We start from the raw sequence: 14186 nt of genomic DNA, 5'->3' as shown, positions 1-14186 counted from the left end.
GTTATGATGGTGAATTATTATTTATTTATTAAGTAGGCAAGCCTAATATACAAAAAAAGAAAAATTACAAATTCATAAATATCTCACGACATTAACTATGTAAATATAATAACATTTTAAAGTACCTTTCAAGAAAAACCAAATATACATACATATCTATAGATTGTTAGGTTAGTTCACATTAAAAAATAAAAAATTACAAATATCATAATGAGCTGTCACTAATATACTTCTTCTTGGTTTATTGAATTAGATTCTTTTACAAATTGTGTTAGTTTATTAAATTCGTTTAAGCCTTTATGAAATATACTATTATTAAGAGGAATGAACACCTGCACTCGGGACACGGGTTGTGAAAATACATTAACCTCAAAATTTCGAGCGGATCGGTGGGCGTGTTCCAAAATATGCAAGTGAGATGATCAAAGACAACTTTTCAAATGGCACATCTCCCAATTTACTGACGATTTCACTACGGAAACGGGCGAGCACGTCGTCGCGCAATCTCCGCCTTTATGTTGCATATTACAATAAACGCACATAGTCGGAGGTCAGGATTTTATCTAGGACTTGCCTTATTCACTGATAAATACCTATAGTCCGTTCATAATTTGTCGATAGCACAAAATGAGGGCCCAAGTCATAAAACGGTCGTAAAACTCGTAAAATCATAGGCGGAGGTTCCTGAGGTGTTTATTCATTAAATATAAAGCTTCAGTTTATATTCGAAACTTGCCTTGAAAGGGTGAAGTTGTTACGAACGAAAATAATTTTTGGTTTAGTGCATTTTTTAATCGCATTTAATTTACGGCTCGTTGGTGTTTCGGCGTCTACGGCAGTAATTAACGTCTCTAATATTTATTTTGCGAATTTTGTGCAGTGCGTGAGTAACTTTTTTTCATATTCCTACAAACATATACGTACCTTTCGTTCCTGCTTGTTTTGTTTGATTGCTTGCGATGGCTTCGTCATCATCATCAACATCATCAAGTTTTACACCGGTACTGTTGCGTACAGTCAGTAAGTCTGTCTATTCACCAAGAGAGAAGACTATTGTTTTGAACGTTCACGATGCTCTGGTTTCTCAGAATCCCACAAACACTGTTCAGAACATAATCAAGAGTTGTGCCAACATGACGGGCGTAGGGGAGTCAACAATATATAGGTTCCTATCAGAAAGAAAAAAAAAAGGTATAGCTAACCCAAATACAAACGAATACTTAAAGAGGGGGAGAAAACCTATTGAAATTGATGAATTTGCCAAAAATGGTATTCGAAGGAAAATTCACGAATTTTTTTACAAAAAAGAAATACCTAACTTAAACAAAATTTTACAAGAAGTTAGAGACGACCCGGATTTGCCTCATGTCGGACGAACCAAATTGTGGCAAGTTTTAAAAGAATTAAATTTCCGGTGGGAGAAATCAGACCGAAAATCACTTTTGATTGACCGGGAAGAGATAATATGTTGGAGAAGAAAGTATCTAAGATCTATACGAAAATTTCGGGCTGAAGGAAGGCTAATTTACTATCAGGACGAAACGTGGGTAAACGCAGGTCATACTCTCACAAAAATTTGGACAGATAAAAATATATCAAGCTCCAGGCAAGCCTTTATGGAAGGTAGGTCTACTGGTATTTCCCCACCCTCTGGTAAAGGCAGTAGATTAATAGTTTCTCACATTGGCAGTGAAAAAGGATTTGCTAAACCTGGTTTGTTGGAATTTGAATCCAAAAGCACAAAAGACTATCACGAGGAGATGACAGCTGATGTTTTCGAAGAGTATTTTGAGCAGATGATTGAACATATACCACCAAACTCAATTATAGTATTAGATAATGCACCTTATCATTCACGACTAGTTGAAAGACTTCCAACGACTGCGTGGAAGAAACAGGATATCATTGACTGGCTGCGGAATAAGTCCCTGCCTTACGAAGATGGAATGGTTAAAGCAGAACTTTTAAAAATTGCCCGGCAACACAAATCTAAGTTCAAGAAATACGTAGTTGACAAAATGGCGGAAAGACGAAACATCACAGTCCTTAGACTTCCACCCTACCACTGCGAATTAAATCCAATTGAACTCATTTGGGCACAAATGAAAAGCTATGTGGCTAGAAAAAATACGTCATATAAAATACAAGCTGTACGTGAATTGTTATATGAGTCTTTACAACATATTACAGAACAAAATTGGCGAGATGCAGTAAGACATGCAATAAAGAAGAACAAAAAATGTGGGATCTTGACAATATAATAGATGCGACTGTAGAGACACAACCGCTAATTATTAACCTGCAAGACGACTCGGATTCCGAAGATGATCCTGTTTATTTTGAATTTGAATAGTTTTGTAAGTAATCGTAGTTTATATCATTTAAAAATAGGTATTAATTAAATAAATGTATCTTTTACAAATTGCAAGTAACTTATTATTTTTGAATAAAATAAAGAATTTTTTTTAAAATAAAAATACAGTTTAAGAATATTAATATATTTATTTATTTAAAGTAACTTAATCATATACTCTACGACACTGGTCACTCATTTCCACTCAAAATACCTACATAATCGGATTAAAAGTTGTATAGCTGTATTGTATTTCTTCAGATACAAGGTGGGTTAGTCGAAAACATCTTAAACTGCCAGTTTTAGTTTGGTTTTTGTTATTATATCATATTAGCTGTCCTCTCTGTATTTCAGTTCTCTAATGAGGGTCAAACTTGCAGTGAGCTATCAACAAATTATGAACGGACTATAGGTAACTATATTTCTATCGATAAATACATGTTTCGATTGTTTGGAAACTGTATTGTTATGGCAGACAGTCGAGAAGTAGATATGCTGTTTTTTGTCTAAAGACGAAAAAAATTGAAAGCAATTTGAAATGTATTTATTTAGGTATCAAAAATATGATGTCGAATGTGTTTTGTGAGGATTAATACGCAGCTAACGTTTTTTCATTAGTATGTTTTATTGAACGAAATTCATTTCTGAATGTTTACTGTCGTGGTGGATTGCTAATTTCCAATTTCCTTAGGTATCTAGGATCTATGAGTTCGGGCAAGAGGCAAGCCATGTAAAAAATCTCTAATTTTGGTCTCATATCATTCGTCCAAAATAAATCGTCCTTAACAATCTAAAAAAAATGCCTAATAATTTTGTTATTTTTTATGCAGCATGAAATAAAAATTATTCACAATTTGCTTAACCTAAAACTTCAATATTTATGATCACAAAGTTTTTTAAAAAATAATGGTAAATTGTTGAAGGCAGATAAAATATGAATAAAAACCAATTTTTTCGTTTCGATATCACATATTGTGAGATTGTTGAGATCAGTAGGTAAATCTGGATCACGATTAGCATCCGGGCCATAATCCTCATCTGGTAGAGCATGCTCCTTCTTAGTTCTTAGTTCTGGAAAGTTTTTATTCTTGCGTCTCCTGATTTTCTGAAGTTCACGTCTCCTTTTGTTCTTTTCTACATATCTTTCAGTATAAAACAGATCTTTGCGTTTTCCAAGAACATTATAATAGTTCCCGGTAGAATTGAATGATATAGCAGCAGCTTTACAACGTATCGCATAGGATTTTCTACGGGAATAGTTAATTCCTTTTCCTCCAACAAATTTGCAGATGATGCCATTGTATTGTTGAGCGATATTGGTATCCAGATCCGCTATCAATGGTTGCATTTAAAACTAAGCGGTTGATACAAACTTCAAAATAGTCCAATAGACCACACGCTCTCATGCTGAGGATATGATCAACTTCATTTAACCTTACAGAACACTTGAAATATGCTATCTCCTGACATTTTTCATGCTGTCCGAATACATGTGATGGAATATTCTTAAGGCCTCTGCATAAGTTTGCAACTTTTTGGATCAAAAAAGTTTTTCTCTAATTCTGGACATCGTAGCAGATTTTATTGAGGTGCGTAGTCTTCTTCGACTAGTGCCTACGACTAGTTTCCTTAGGCCTGGAGGGCCTGGAGGTACTGGCAATTTTTTAAATACTTTGCTTTCTATCTTTCAATTGAATTTTGATTATTATCTTCATTTCATTGCACAAATAAAAATGAAGTTGCACGGAAAAAAACACTTCTCCATCTGAGATGGGCGGGCTTACTTTACCTAATTTTAAAGGTATTATTTACCCAACATAAAATTGCAGATTTTTTATTTACCTGACACTAAAATCTGAAAACTAACACTTCATTCCACATTTCAATTTCCTAATTGAATTCGTTCAAAAAATAAGATGGAAGAAGACAGATTAAAGAAAAGCACTGTAATAGGTCAAAATATAATCTGTACTTTCCTGAGCTATTCGAGCCTCTTCTTAACCTGCTTCCTCCATGACCTTCCAAGCAGTCTCTTCAATGATATCAGCTACATTTTCGTGGTGTTGCTGATATGTAGAGTTACTCATGAACGGTACGTTTAAAACAGAGAGCATCTCATTTACTGTAGAGTAGCCATTTCCGGTTGAAACTGTGGCCAACGTTAAAACGCTATTTATGTCCATTCCTCCGTCGGTTTCTTCTATAAGATGAATGGTTTTTTTGATATTGCACATTTTGCATACTAACTTTGGTTTTCAAACCCATTTTATATTCATGAATTGGATACATATCACTCAATGTACAATCGAATGGTGGGTGCTTAGATATTTCTGCTAATTGCAGAAATAAATAAATATCCGATATCTGTCAAACGTCGCCCCTGCAGAGATATGCCTATACAAGACCTGAAAAAAAACCATATAAGTTCATACCAGATAGATCAGAACGAATATATTTCTACCTTTGGGTAATCTTATCAGTAGTTTCCACATTTTGAACGGGTGAGGCTACGGCAGAGAGATATTTGCTACACATTGACTGAACATCTTCACTGATATTATCACTGAAAAATAAATGTTTGATTAATCTGCTGATGTATCCACAAGGAAGTACTATGTATTTTTCATGGGAATAATGGATTACCTTTCCGAAACTTGAACAGATGTTGGAAAAGTGGAAATGAACTCTTCACTCTTTTTAGAATTGTCAGTAGTTGACTTTGTCCTACAAAAAACGAAATAATGATCTTTCTGCAACCTACGACGAAAAGTAACTAATATAATAATGATAATCTACGAATTGACAGGTTTCGAATATCACATACTCGATGAGGCCAAGACCAACATGGGGATATCTGAAATGGTATATGTTCGATCTCAAAACCTTGCTATCGAAATTATTATGTTTTTAGAAGTGAATCTTAATTTTTCAGTATTTAGCCTAGAGTTGCCAGCTCTAAAATTTGTACAACAAAACAGACTGTTTTATGGCATTATTTTTATTTTATGTATTGCTAACTAATCTTGTTTAAGACATTTAATTTTTCATTATTCATAATCGGGGTTTTCCCCGGGTCTTTCTAATCCACTTATGCTAATAAAATTCAATATTACCAAATATATTTTCTCAAGCAACCCGTACATTTTTAATTTTTTAATTGTTCCTTGTATCCCTTATCTTGGGAATTACCCGCTATTATAATCTCTCCTACCTATGTTAATATAAACCTTTGTTTATACCTACAATCTGAAACCCCTTCTCTAACTGCCGATGTGGAACATGGCCATTTTGTAAAATTCATTCATTACGTTTCAAACCTTTTAACAGTACAGTTAGAATTAAATCTTGTCTTGTCTACAGTACATCTAGCTAGTTATTTTTATTATCCTATCTTTTCACAAGAGTTATTGTAATTCTTGTGTGCATTGTGCATACTCACGATAAAACAATCGTGGGTCAAAACAGTATAAGACAGAGTTTTGGTTAAGTGAGCAAAAAAAATGGCGTAACACAGGGCTATTCATTGGAAAGTATTGTATCGGATACGTCCGTTCAGTCATACCTCTTAATAACCAATTATTTAAGGACATATTTTTTCAGAAATTTTATACAGAAACTAAAAAGGTATTACAATTCCATTCAAAAGGTTTTCAAAAAATTTCTCTGGGAAGACCTGAAAAACGTTAAGTTGTAAATTGTTTCCTGGAAATCCTATGAACGAAAGGAAATTATAAATTTAAAGGAAATATATACCAAAATGAAAATAATAGCATTATCAAAACGTATCCTTTCCTACAATTCCATATTAATACTTCAATATATGTGCTTGGTCGTAGGATAAATGAATAGTGAACATTCATACAATATGTATGATTCTTTATAATAAAAACTGTTTTTGAGAGATAACCGAAAAGTTCAAAAATAATTTATCAATAAATGAAACTTCGACAACCTGTATCCCAATAAACCATGGATCTAGAGACGAAAAGAACGCGATTTTTTTCTTCTATGAATGGAGCATCGGGCATGATTACTCGTTTTGTCATATAAAAAAAAATTGCATGCGAAGCTGAATTCCAATAAATTTGCCCTAATCATCGTTGCTCAGTTATAATGAAATCGTTCAAATTTCCGAAATGGTGTGATGAAACTAATTATTTGAATAGTCAGAAACACTTACCTTGTCATCAATGATTTCTTTCCGACATTTCTACGACTACGTCTTTTCTCACTTGCGAACAATCGTTTTCCCTCCGCAACGCCTAGCCTGCCTTTTATCTTTCCCATGATCACAAAAGAACCAAAAAGTATATATTTACCGAAACGTAATAACATAATTCGTATAAATACAAACTCACACTGATACAGTGAACGTAATATGTCTGCGCAAGATTCCGTACGCCTGTGGGTTCGGGGTGATTTGCAATTGCAATCTCGGAAAACGAATTCTTGGATGATTAGAGGGCGCCATGAACTGGATGCCGAAAATGCATTTTCTATTTTACTTCTCAATAGTTTATGATTGATCCAAGGGTTTCAACCCTTAAAACCAACCTCGATTTGACCGATTAATATTAGAAAAGGAAAACTGGTTTCAGAATTGTTCACCTTACCTTTCTTCTGGGCGGATCCCTGGGCGACGACGAATTTCTAATCCAGGCCTTTTCTACGGTCGGGTAGGTAATGCACAACACAGTTTTAATAATATTTTATTGGTTTTCGATCGACTGAGGGTTTTGAGGAATTTTGAATATCGAAGATATGTTGACCCGTCGTTCACCGTTTTGTCTCTGCCGAGTCAACGAGATAAGGACTTTGTTTTCCTGCACCAGTTTTTATCGTTTTTTTTTTGTTTAAAAGGTATCGCAGCAGATTAGACCAGTAAAATTTGAAATGAAATTATTGTATGAAGAAACGAAATAAAGAAAATGATTCTTGAAAAATAGTAATATATATTTTTCCCCAGATATTGACTTTATATACATATGAGCGAAATATTAACAGTTTAATTTGAAAATGTAATGATTTGGAAATGTACCGAATTTTTAAAACATATATTCACTGGAGGGAAACTCCCATTTTCCATTATTTATAAACAATCAAGTATAAATTTTTTTTATTGAAGAAAAATCGAGAAACAATAGTTACTCATCTCAAGAATATTTTTTAGAAGCGATCGGTGTAAGCTGCATGAAAATCAAACAACTTTTCGTGAAATTATAAGTAAAATCGTTTCAAAGTGGGTATGGATTCCTCTTAATGTAAAAATTGTTATTTCTTCTCGTATTGTAATCATGAACTTCATTATTTCTCAATGAGAATGTCAGCATGTGGTGTGAGGTTGGACGATGTTTTGTGTATTTCAAGGAGTTAATTGTAAATGTATAGGGACGAAAGAGTCATGATTCTGAGTTTGATGAATAAAGGTCTATACGTATTTCTATACCCTAGATTACCTAATATTCTTATTGCCTTTTTTGTTGAATGAAAATAACATTAGCAGCGGAAGATTTTCCCCACAGTAAAATGGCGTAACCCATATGAGACTGAAACAGTGAGAAATAAACTGTTCTCAAAGTTTCGTAGTTTGAAATATGCCTGAGCTGTCGCAGAAGAAATAATATGCTCGACAGTTTATGTTTTAATTGATCAATATGAGCATTCCAATTCAGTTTTAGAGTCTAAAGTTACACCAAGTAGCTTCACATTCTGGTCTAGTTGTTCACACTGACGGGTTGTTACAAGTAGCCTCTAAGACTTATCCTCATTAAGTTTCAGATTGTGGGCTCTAAACCATGTTCCAACTTTTTCTTCAATTTCTTAGATCGATCTAATAAGACGTGATTATCTGGACTTGAACATATAAATGACGTATCATCGGCAAAAAGAACACATTTGAAGGGAGTTATGAAGTTACATAGCTCATTAACATAAATAATAAATAAAAGTGACCCCAGGACAGATCCTTGGGGTAACACCATGATTCATTTCCTTAAAATCCGATGTACTATTATTGAAACGAACTGCCTGAAATCAATGTTTCAGGTAGGATTCAAAAAGTGAAAATGCAACTCCACTTATTCCATAAAAATATAATTTTTTCAATAGAATGTCATGATCAACACAGTCGAAGGCTTTCGAGAAATCACACAACGTGATAGCTGTATGATTCCGTTGTTCAAGGCTCTCGACTATGTCACTGATTATATCCATTACCGCTGTATGGTTGAGCCACCAGCTCGGTAATTATTTATACACAGTTACTTTCCAAAATGCATGTATTCAAAAAAGGATCTTCCACTTATCAAGCATTTTCAGTATTCTGACACCCCGACCAATTGTACTAATTTTTATCAAAAATGTACATACACGAACATATATTAAATGTGAATTCAAATACTAACAACTGCCTTCCGTAGACAATCTGCAGTGTTGCCAAATTGATAGACGCAGCATTATTATTAAATTGAAATTTAAATATTCAAAACAAATATTTATGAGCGCCTCTGACGGTATTCCTTCCAACTGAAAATAGTCATTTTCTTTCTAACTTCCTTGAATTCTGCGTCCGAATGTAATATCAATATGCAACAATGTTTTCTGATTGGCTGTTGTAAAATGGTCAGAACGAAAGGGGTGGTTCCGATAACCAATCCTCCAACAGAAAAATGCGTTATATGAGGTAATGCAATGAATACAATTGAAAGATTGTACTGCTGCGTCCGGTATACGGACGCAATAGTGCGATGGACGAAGCATCAGATGTAAATTGCAAAATGATGGACGCATCATTGATATAAATATGGTTTTATATATATATATATATATATATATATATATATATATATATATATATATATATATATATATATATATATATATATATATGAAATCTAGAAAGGTTAATGCAGTCAAGCTGCTGGAAAATAATTCCATGAAAATCAAAAAATAAATAGATAAGTACTCTTTGATCATTCCCATATTGATTTCAATTTAAGAGCCACCGGTATACAGCTGTTTCAGCCTATTGGGCATCGTCAGTACCGGGCAGGCGGTCCTCGATTGAAGACAAAATGAGAAAAAACCAAGAAAGTACTTGATAAAAATAGCTGCGTAAACGCAACTTGACCAATCAACCGCAGTTGTCGGTTGATTGGTCAAACAACCAACACTGACATAAAAACTTGGCAAGTTGACTTGGGTGTCACACCAATAGGTGGTTCCACTTATGTTTCGCTTGCGTTTACGCAGCTATTTTTATCAAGTACTTTCTTGGTTTTTTCTCATTTTGTCTTCAATCGAGGACCGCCTGCCCGGTACTGACGATGCCCAATAGGCTGAAACAGCTGTATACCGGTGGCTCTTAAATTGAAATCAATATGGGAATGATCAAAAAGTACTTATCTATTTATTTTTATATATATATATATATATATATATATATATATATATATATATATATATATATATATACAGGGTGTCCCTGGACTTCCTCTTTTCCTCTCGGGAATGTATAGATGGGGTCAAAATATCACCAGTACTTCATATAACTTTTTTTCCTAAAAGTCTTCGTAACCAAGTTACGGGCCCTCGAAGTTACAAAATGAAAAATGTTTTTCTTTGATAACTTTTCAAGTGAATATTCAAAAACATCCAAATTTTGATAATTCACTAAACAAATGAATTCCGTCGATGAGCTTTCATGCAGGAGTCAGTTGTTTTGCTACAAAGTCAGGAACGGACTACCCCCGATGGTCCACACCCCAAAACTTTGAAATGACAGTCAACAAATTAAGGTTACTTGGACAATTTTATGAATAAAAGTACTCGTGTGGAAAGTCGATCGGAGCAACGAGTCTTGATAAAAATGTAGTTTCACTCGACGACATCAAACCCGCTCGTCCACCATTATTTGAAATGAATAATTATCAAAGCAGAAATAATAATGATAACGTTAATTCAACAACATTTATCCTGAGATGTCTACCATTATTCGAAAATATTAGTTTTTAAGGAAAATGGAAATGATAGGTAAAATGTTCATAACGAATTTTTATAATGCAAACACGTTTAACTAACGAAACTCAAGAGCCTCAAGAGCAAACAGAAATGAAAAATCCGCTACGGAAACTGCTCGATATGACCACCTTCTCTTCCTATACATTTTCTTAGTCTGCGAAGACACCCTCTCTGTACTTGAAATAGCATTCCAGGGTCGTTTCGTATGGCTTCACAATGTAATGTTATTCTATTCAACAATTCATCTCTTGTGTGAATAGGTGTAGCGTAAACAAGACTTTTTAGATGCCCCCACAGAAAAAAATCCAAAAGATTTAAATCCGGAGACCGCGATGGCCATGAATATGGCCCACCTCTACCAATCCATCTATTGTGGAAAATATAGTTCAGATGGTCACGCACAATCAAACTAAAATGAGGAGCGCCATCATGCATAAACCACATATCTCTTCGGGTTTGCAATGGAACATGTTCCAAAAGTCCATTCAAATCGTTCTGAATGAACTCCAAATAACGCTCTCCATTCAATCGGTCCTGTAGAACGAATGGTCCTATAAGATGGTTTCCTATGATACCAGCCCAAACATTCACGTTGAATTTCCGTTGGTGTTTGGTTTGCAATATCCCATGGGGATTTTCTTCGGCCCATATATGGAGATTATGAGAGTTGATAACTCCATCTCTACTGAAACCTGCTTCATCAGTGAATAAAACTCGATTAATAAAAGTCATATCCTCTCTTTGCCTATCCATGAACCAATTGGCATATTCCAGTCGTGCTGGAAAATCTTGAGGTGTCATGGCATGTACCTTCTGGATGTGAAATGGGTGGAGCAGTTGTTCCCTAATTATTCTATGAATAGTGGACTTGGATGTATGGAACTGTTCTGATAGATTTCTGATGCTCATTGAAGGATCATCAGCGATGGCTTCCAAAATATTTTCCTCCAATACAACGGTACGTACAGTCCTAAGAGCGCCCTCACCACCTCGTTTTGGCAAAACTGTACCTACAATAATATCGAAATAAAACAACGTGCTCAAATTAATTATCAATTATTACATACCTGTCTCCCTCAAGCTGCGATCGACACGCTCGAATGTTTCTCTTGACGGTACCGTTCGATTGGGAAAATGCTCGGAATACAGACGACGAGCTTCTGCAGCATTACAAAATGCTCGTCCATAAAATACATGCATATCTGCATATTCATTGAACGTAAACTGTTCGGCCATATCAAAAAAATTCAAAATATCCTATAGAATATTGACAATACAATGATAGTCATATGACAACGCACCACTCAACAAAACAAAATCGCATTCCAGTTTCTCATTTTTTATCAAAACTTTCTAAAAGGTTTTTTTGTCAACATCTGTGAAAGAAATATTATTCCCTGGATATTTTTCACCTGATCATGTGCAGCCGTTTTTGTAGTTCATTCGTTTGCTTTTTATTAGTATAGTAAATATTTTTTCCGATGTGCGTTTTTTCAGCTAAATTTAGATTCGTGTTAAAGAATTTCTCCCATAAAATTATAATTATCAGTGAAACTCCTCAACAGTTTAGCTGTGAAGAAGAATTTGAAACATTCGAATGTTGAGTTTCATGAGATTCAGATAACTGATCAACACGAAACGTGATTATTCCACACGTATTATGTACATACAAAATATGGAATGAATTCGATATTTCATAGTAGAGTAGCTTGTTAGTTTAAAAACACCACGAATCTACAGAACTTGATATTTCTTTTGAAAAAATATCTGCTTATCACAATTGTGACTTAAACTTCCATATAGGTACTGTACTTTTTGTTTACGACTTCATTTTAGCATACTTTGTATTATTCCTGTTATAAATGTTGTTGAATTAACGTTATCATTATTATTTCTGCTTTGATAATCATTCATTTCAAATAATGGTGGACGAGCGGGTTTGATGTCGTCGAGTAGAACTACATTTTTATCAAGACTCGTTGCTCCGATCGACTTTCCACACGAGTACTTTTATTCATAAAATTGTCCAAGTAACCTTATTTTGTTGAAAAATATCTGTCATTTCAAAGTTTTGGGGTGTGGACCATCGGGGGTAGTCCGTTCCTGACTTTGTAGCAAAACAACTGACTCCTGCATGAAAGCTCATCGACGGAATTCATTTGTTTAGTGAATTACCAAAATTTGGATGTTTTTGAATATTCACTTGAAAAGTTATTAAAGAAAAACATTTTTCATTTTGTAACTTCGAGGGCCCGTAACTTGGTTACGAAGACTTTTAGGAAAAAAAGTTATATGAAGTACTGGTGATATTTTGACCCCATCTATACATTCCCGAGAGGAAAAGAGGAAGTCCAGGGACACCCTGTATATATATCGTCGGTTTGGAAGAAGACTATAATATCTCAAAAAATGGCATTTTTCAGGAGAGCCATTTGAAGTTTTCATATTGATTTTTGTTAAAATGCTCAGTAGGTAATTTCATATTTCTATGATTCAATAATCAGGAGGAACAATGTGAAATGTCTGCCGTGTTTGGATTCTTGCATGTCTAAAAACCTCCCCCTTATCTGCCACTTTCATCCCCTCTTCTTAAATGTGATAGTATCCCCCAAAAAGAAATTCAAATACTTTTGAAGATAATATTTTGTTACAACAGGAGTTTGATAAAAAAAAACTAATGAATGAAAAAATTTTTATTGTCTAAATCACAGAAAAATATTGTGTTTCATAATAACATGATTGTTTACAATTTTTTATTCATTTATTTATTTATTTATTTATTTTTTTAACCAAATTGAATTACAAAATCATTCTTTGCTCTCTCCCTGTCGATAAGATTACAATTTATTTTTGCAACTTTAAAATGTTAATGATAACGTTATTATAGACTAGTGTAAGAACCTTGGTAAGATGATGTTAAAGTTCAAAGTTAGTCTTAGAAATAGTTAAATTCAAATTCGTAACACAAAATTCTTGTATAATTTTTTGAATTATTAATTAGTAAGTTGTTGACAATCTTCTAAACAAATTAAAAAATAATGAAAACAAACATGTCATTGTAGAAAAAAATTAATAGTACAACTACAATAACATAACCTCACTTAAAAAATAAAATAAATATAAGCAATTATAAGTTATCAAAAAACGTTTTATAATACTGAGGCATGACAGCGACAGATTTTTTAGTCTTAGCAAAAAGAGCCAACAAACCTTTCTTTTTTTTCTCACTTATTCCTACCTTCTTCTTGTAAGCCCTTTTCAAAGGTCCAAATGTACCCTGTTCAGGAATTGAAGAAACACGCTTGCCACCACGCTGTTTCTGCTGCAAAACATCTATGCACATGAATTCCGATTGCGCATACGACGTTTTAACTAGAAGATGTCCAGGGTTTGCCTTGGTTACCTTAACAACGCTCACATCAGCAATGCGAATTGTTTCATTATTCTCGTTTTTAAAAATTTCCTTCATTCCCATGTCCTTTGACATTTCTTTGAAATCGAAAAAATCTTCAAAACCCATTTCATGGACAATATACGGCTTACCATTCTTTTTAGCTTGCCTGACCAAGCTTAAATACTGCTCTGGTACGTAGATGGGAGCTCTTTTTTAAACTGCCTGATTGACCGTTCAATTACAGAATGAATGTGATCCCTTTCATTTTGCGTGTGCCCGGCTACAAGAAATTTGTGCGTGATGGAATTTATATTTTCGAAAACTGAAACAGCATTGATATACAAAGCAAAAATATACCGATTTTTGTTTTGCCCCACACAATTATCTGAGTAGAAAATAATATCTATTTTTCCAGTCGCT

At 34.0% G+C, this 14186-nt stretch overlaps 1 long non-coding RNA gene across 1 annotated transcript; it reads right to left on the bottom strand.

Moving 5' to 3' along the window:
• Positions 1-4337: 4337 nt before the first annotated feature.
• LOC111508183 (uncharacterized) lies at positions 4338-5333 on the bottom strand. Its single transcript, XR_002722497.2, has 3 exons — positions 4997-5333; positions 4815-4916; positions 4338-4758 (listed from the first exon to the last, which is right to left on the bottom strand). It is a non-coding gene; the product is annotated as an uncharacterized lncRNA (long non-coding RNA).
• Between the last annotated feature and the right edge of the window lie 8853 nt (positions 5334-14186).

The sequence above is a fragment of the Leptinotarsa decemlineata genome, unplaced genomic scaffold (genome assembly GCF_025532065.1).
Source record: "Leptinotarsa decemlineata unplaced genomic scaffold, Ldec_3_MD MMD2_P_RNA_scaffold_14, whole genome shotgun sequence".
Lineage (NCBI taxonomy): Eukaryota > Metazoa > Arthropoda > Insecta > Coleoptera > Chrysomelidae > Leptinotarsa > Leptinotarsa decemlineata.
The sequence above is the reverse complement of the archived record's forward strand: the minus strand, read 5'-3'. Positions and strand labels throughout refer to the sequence as shown.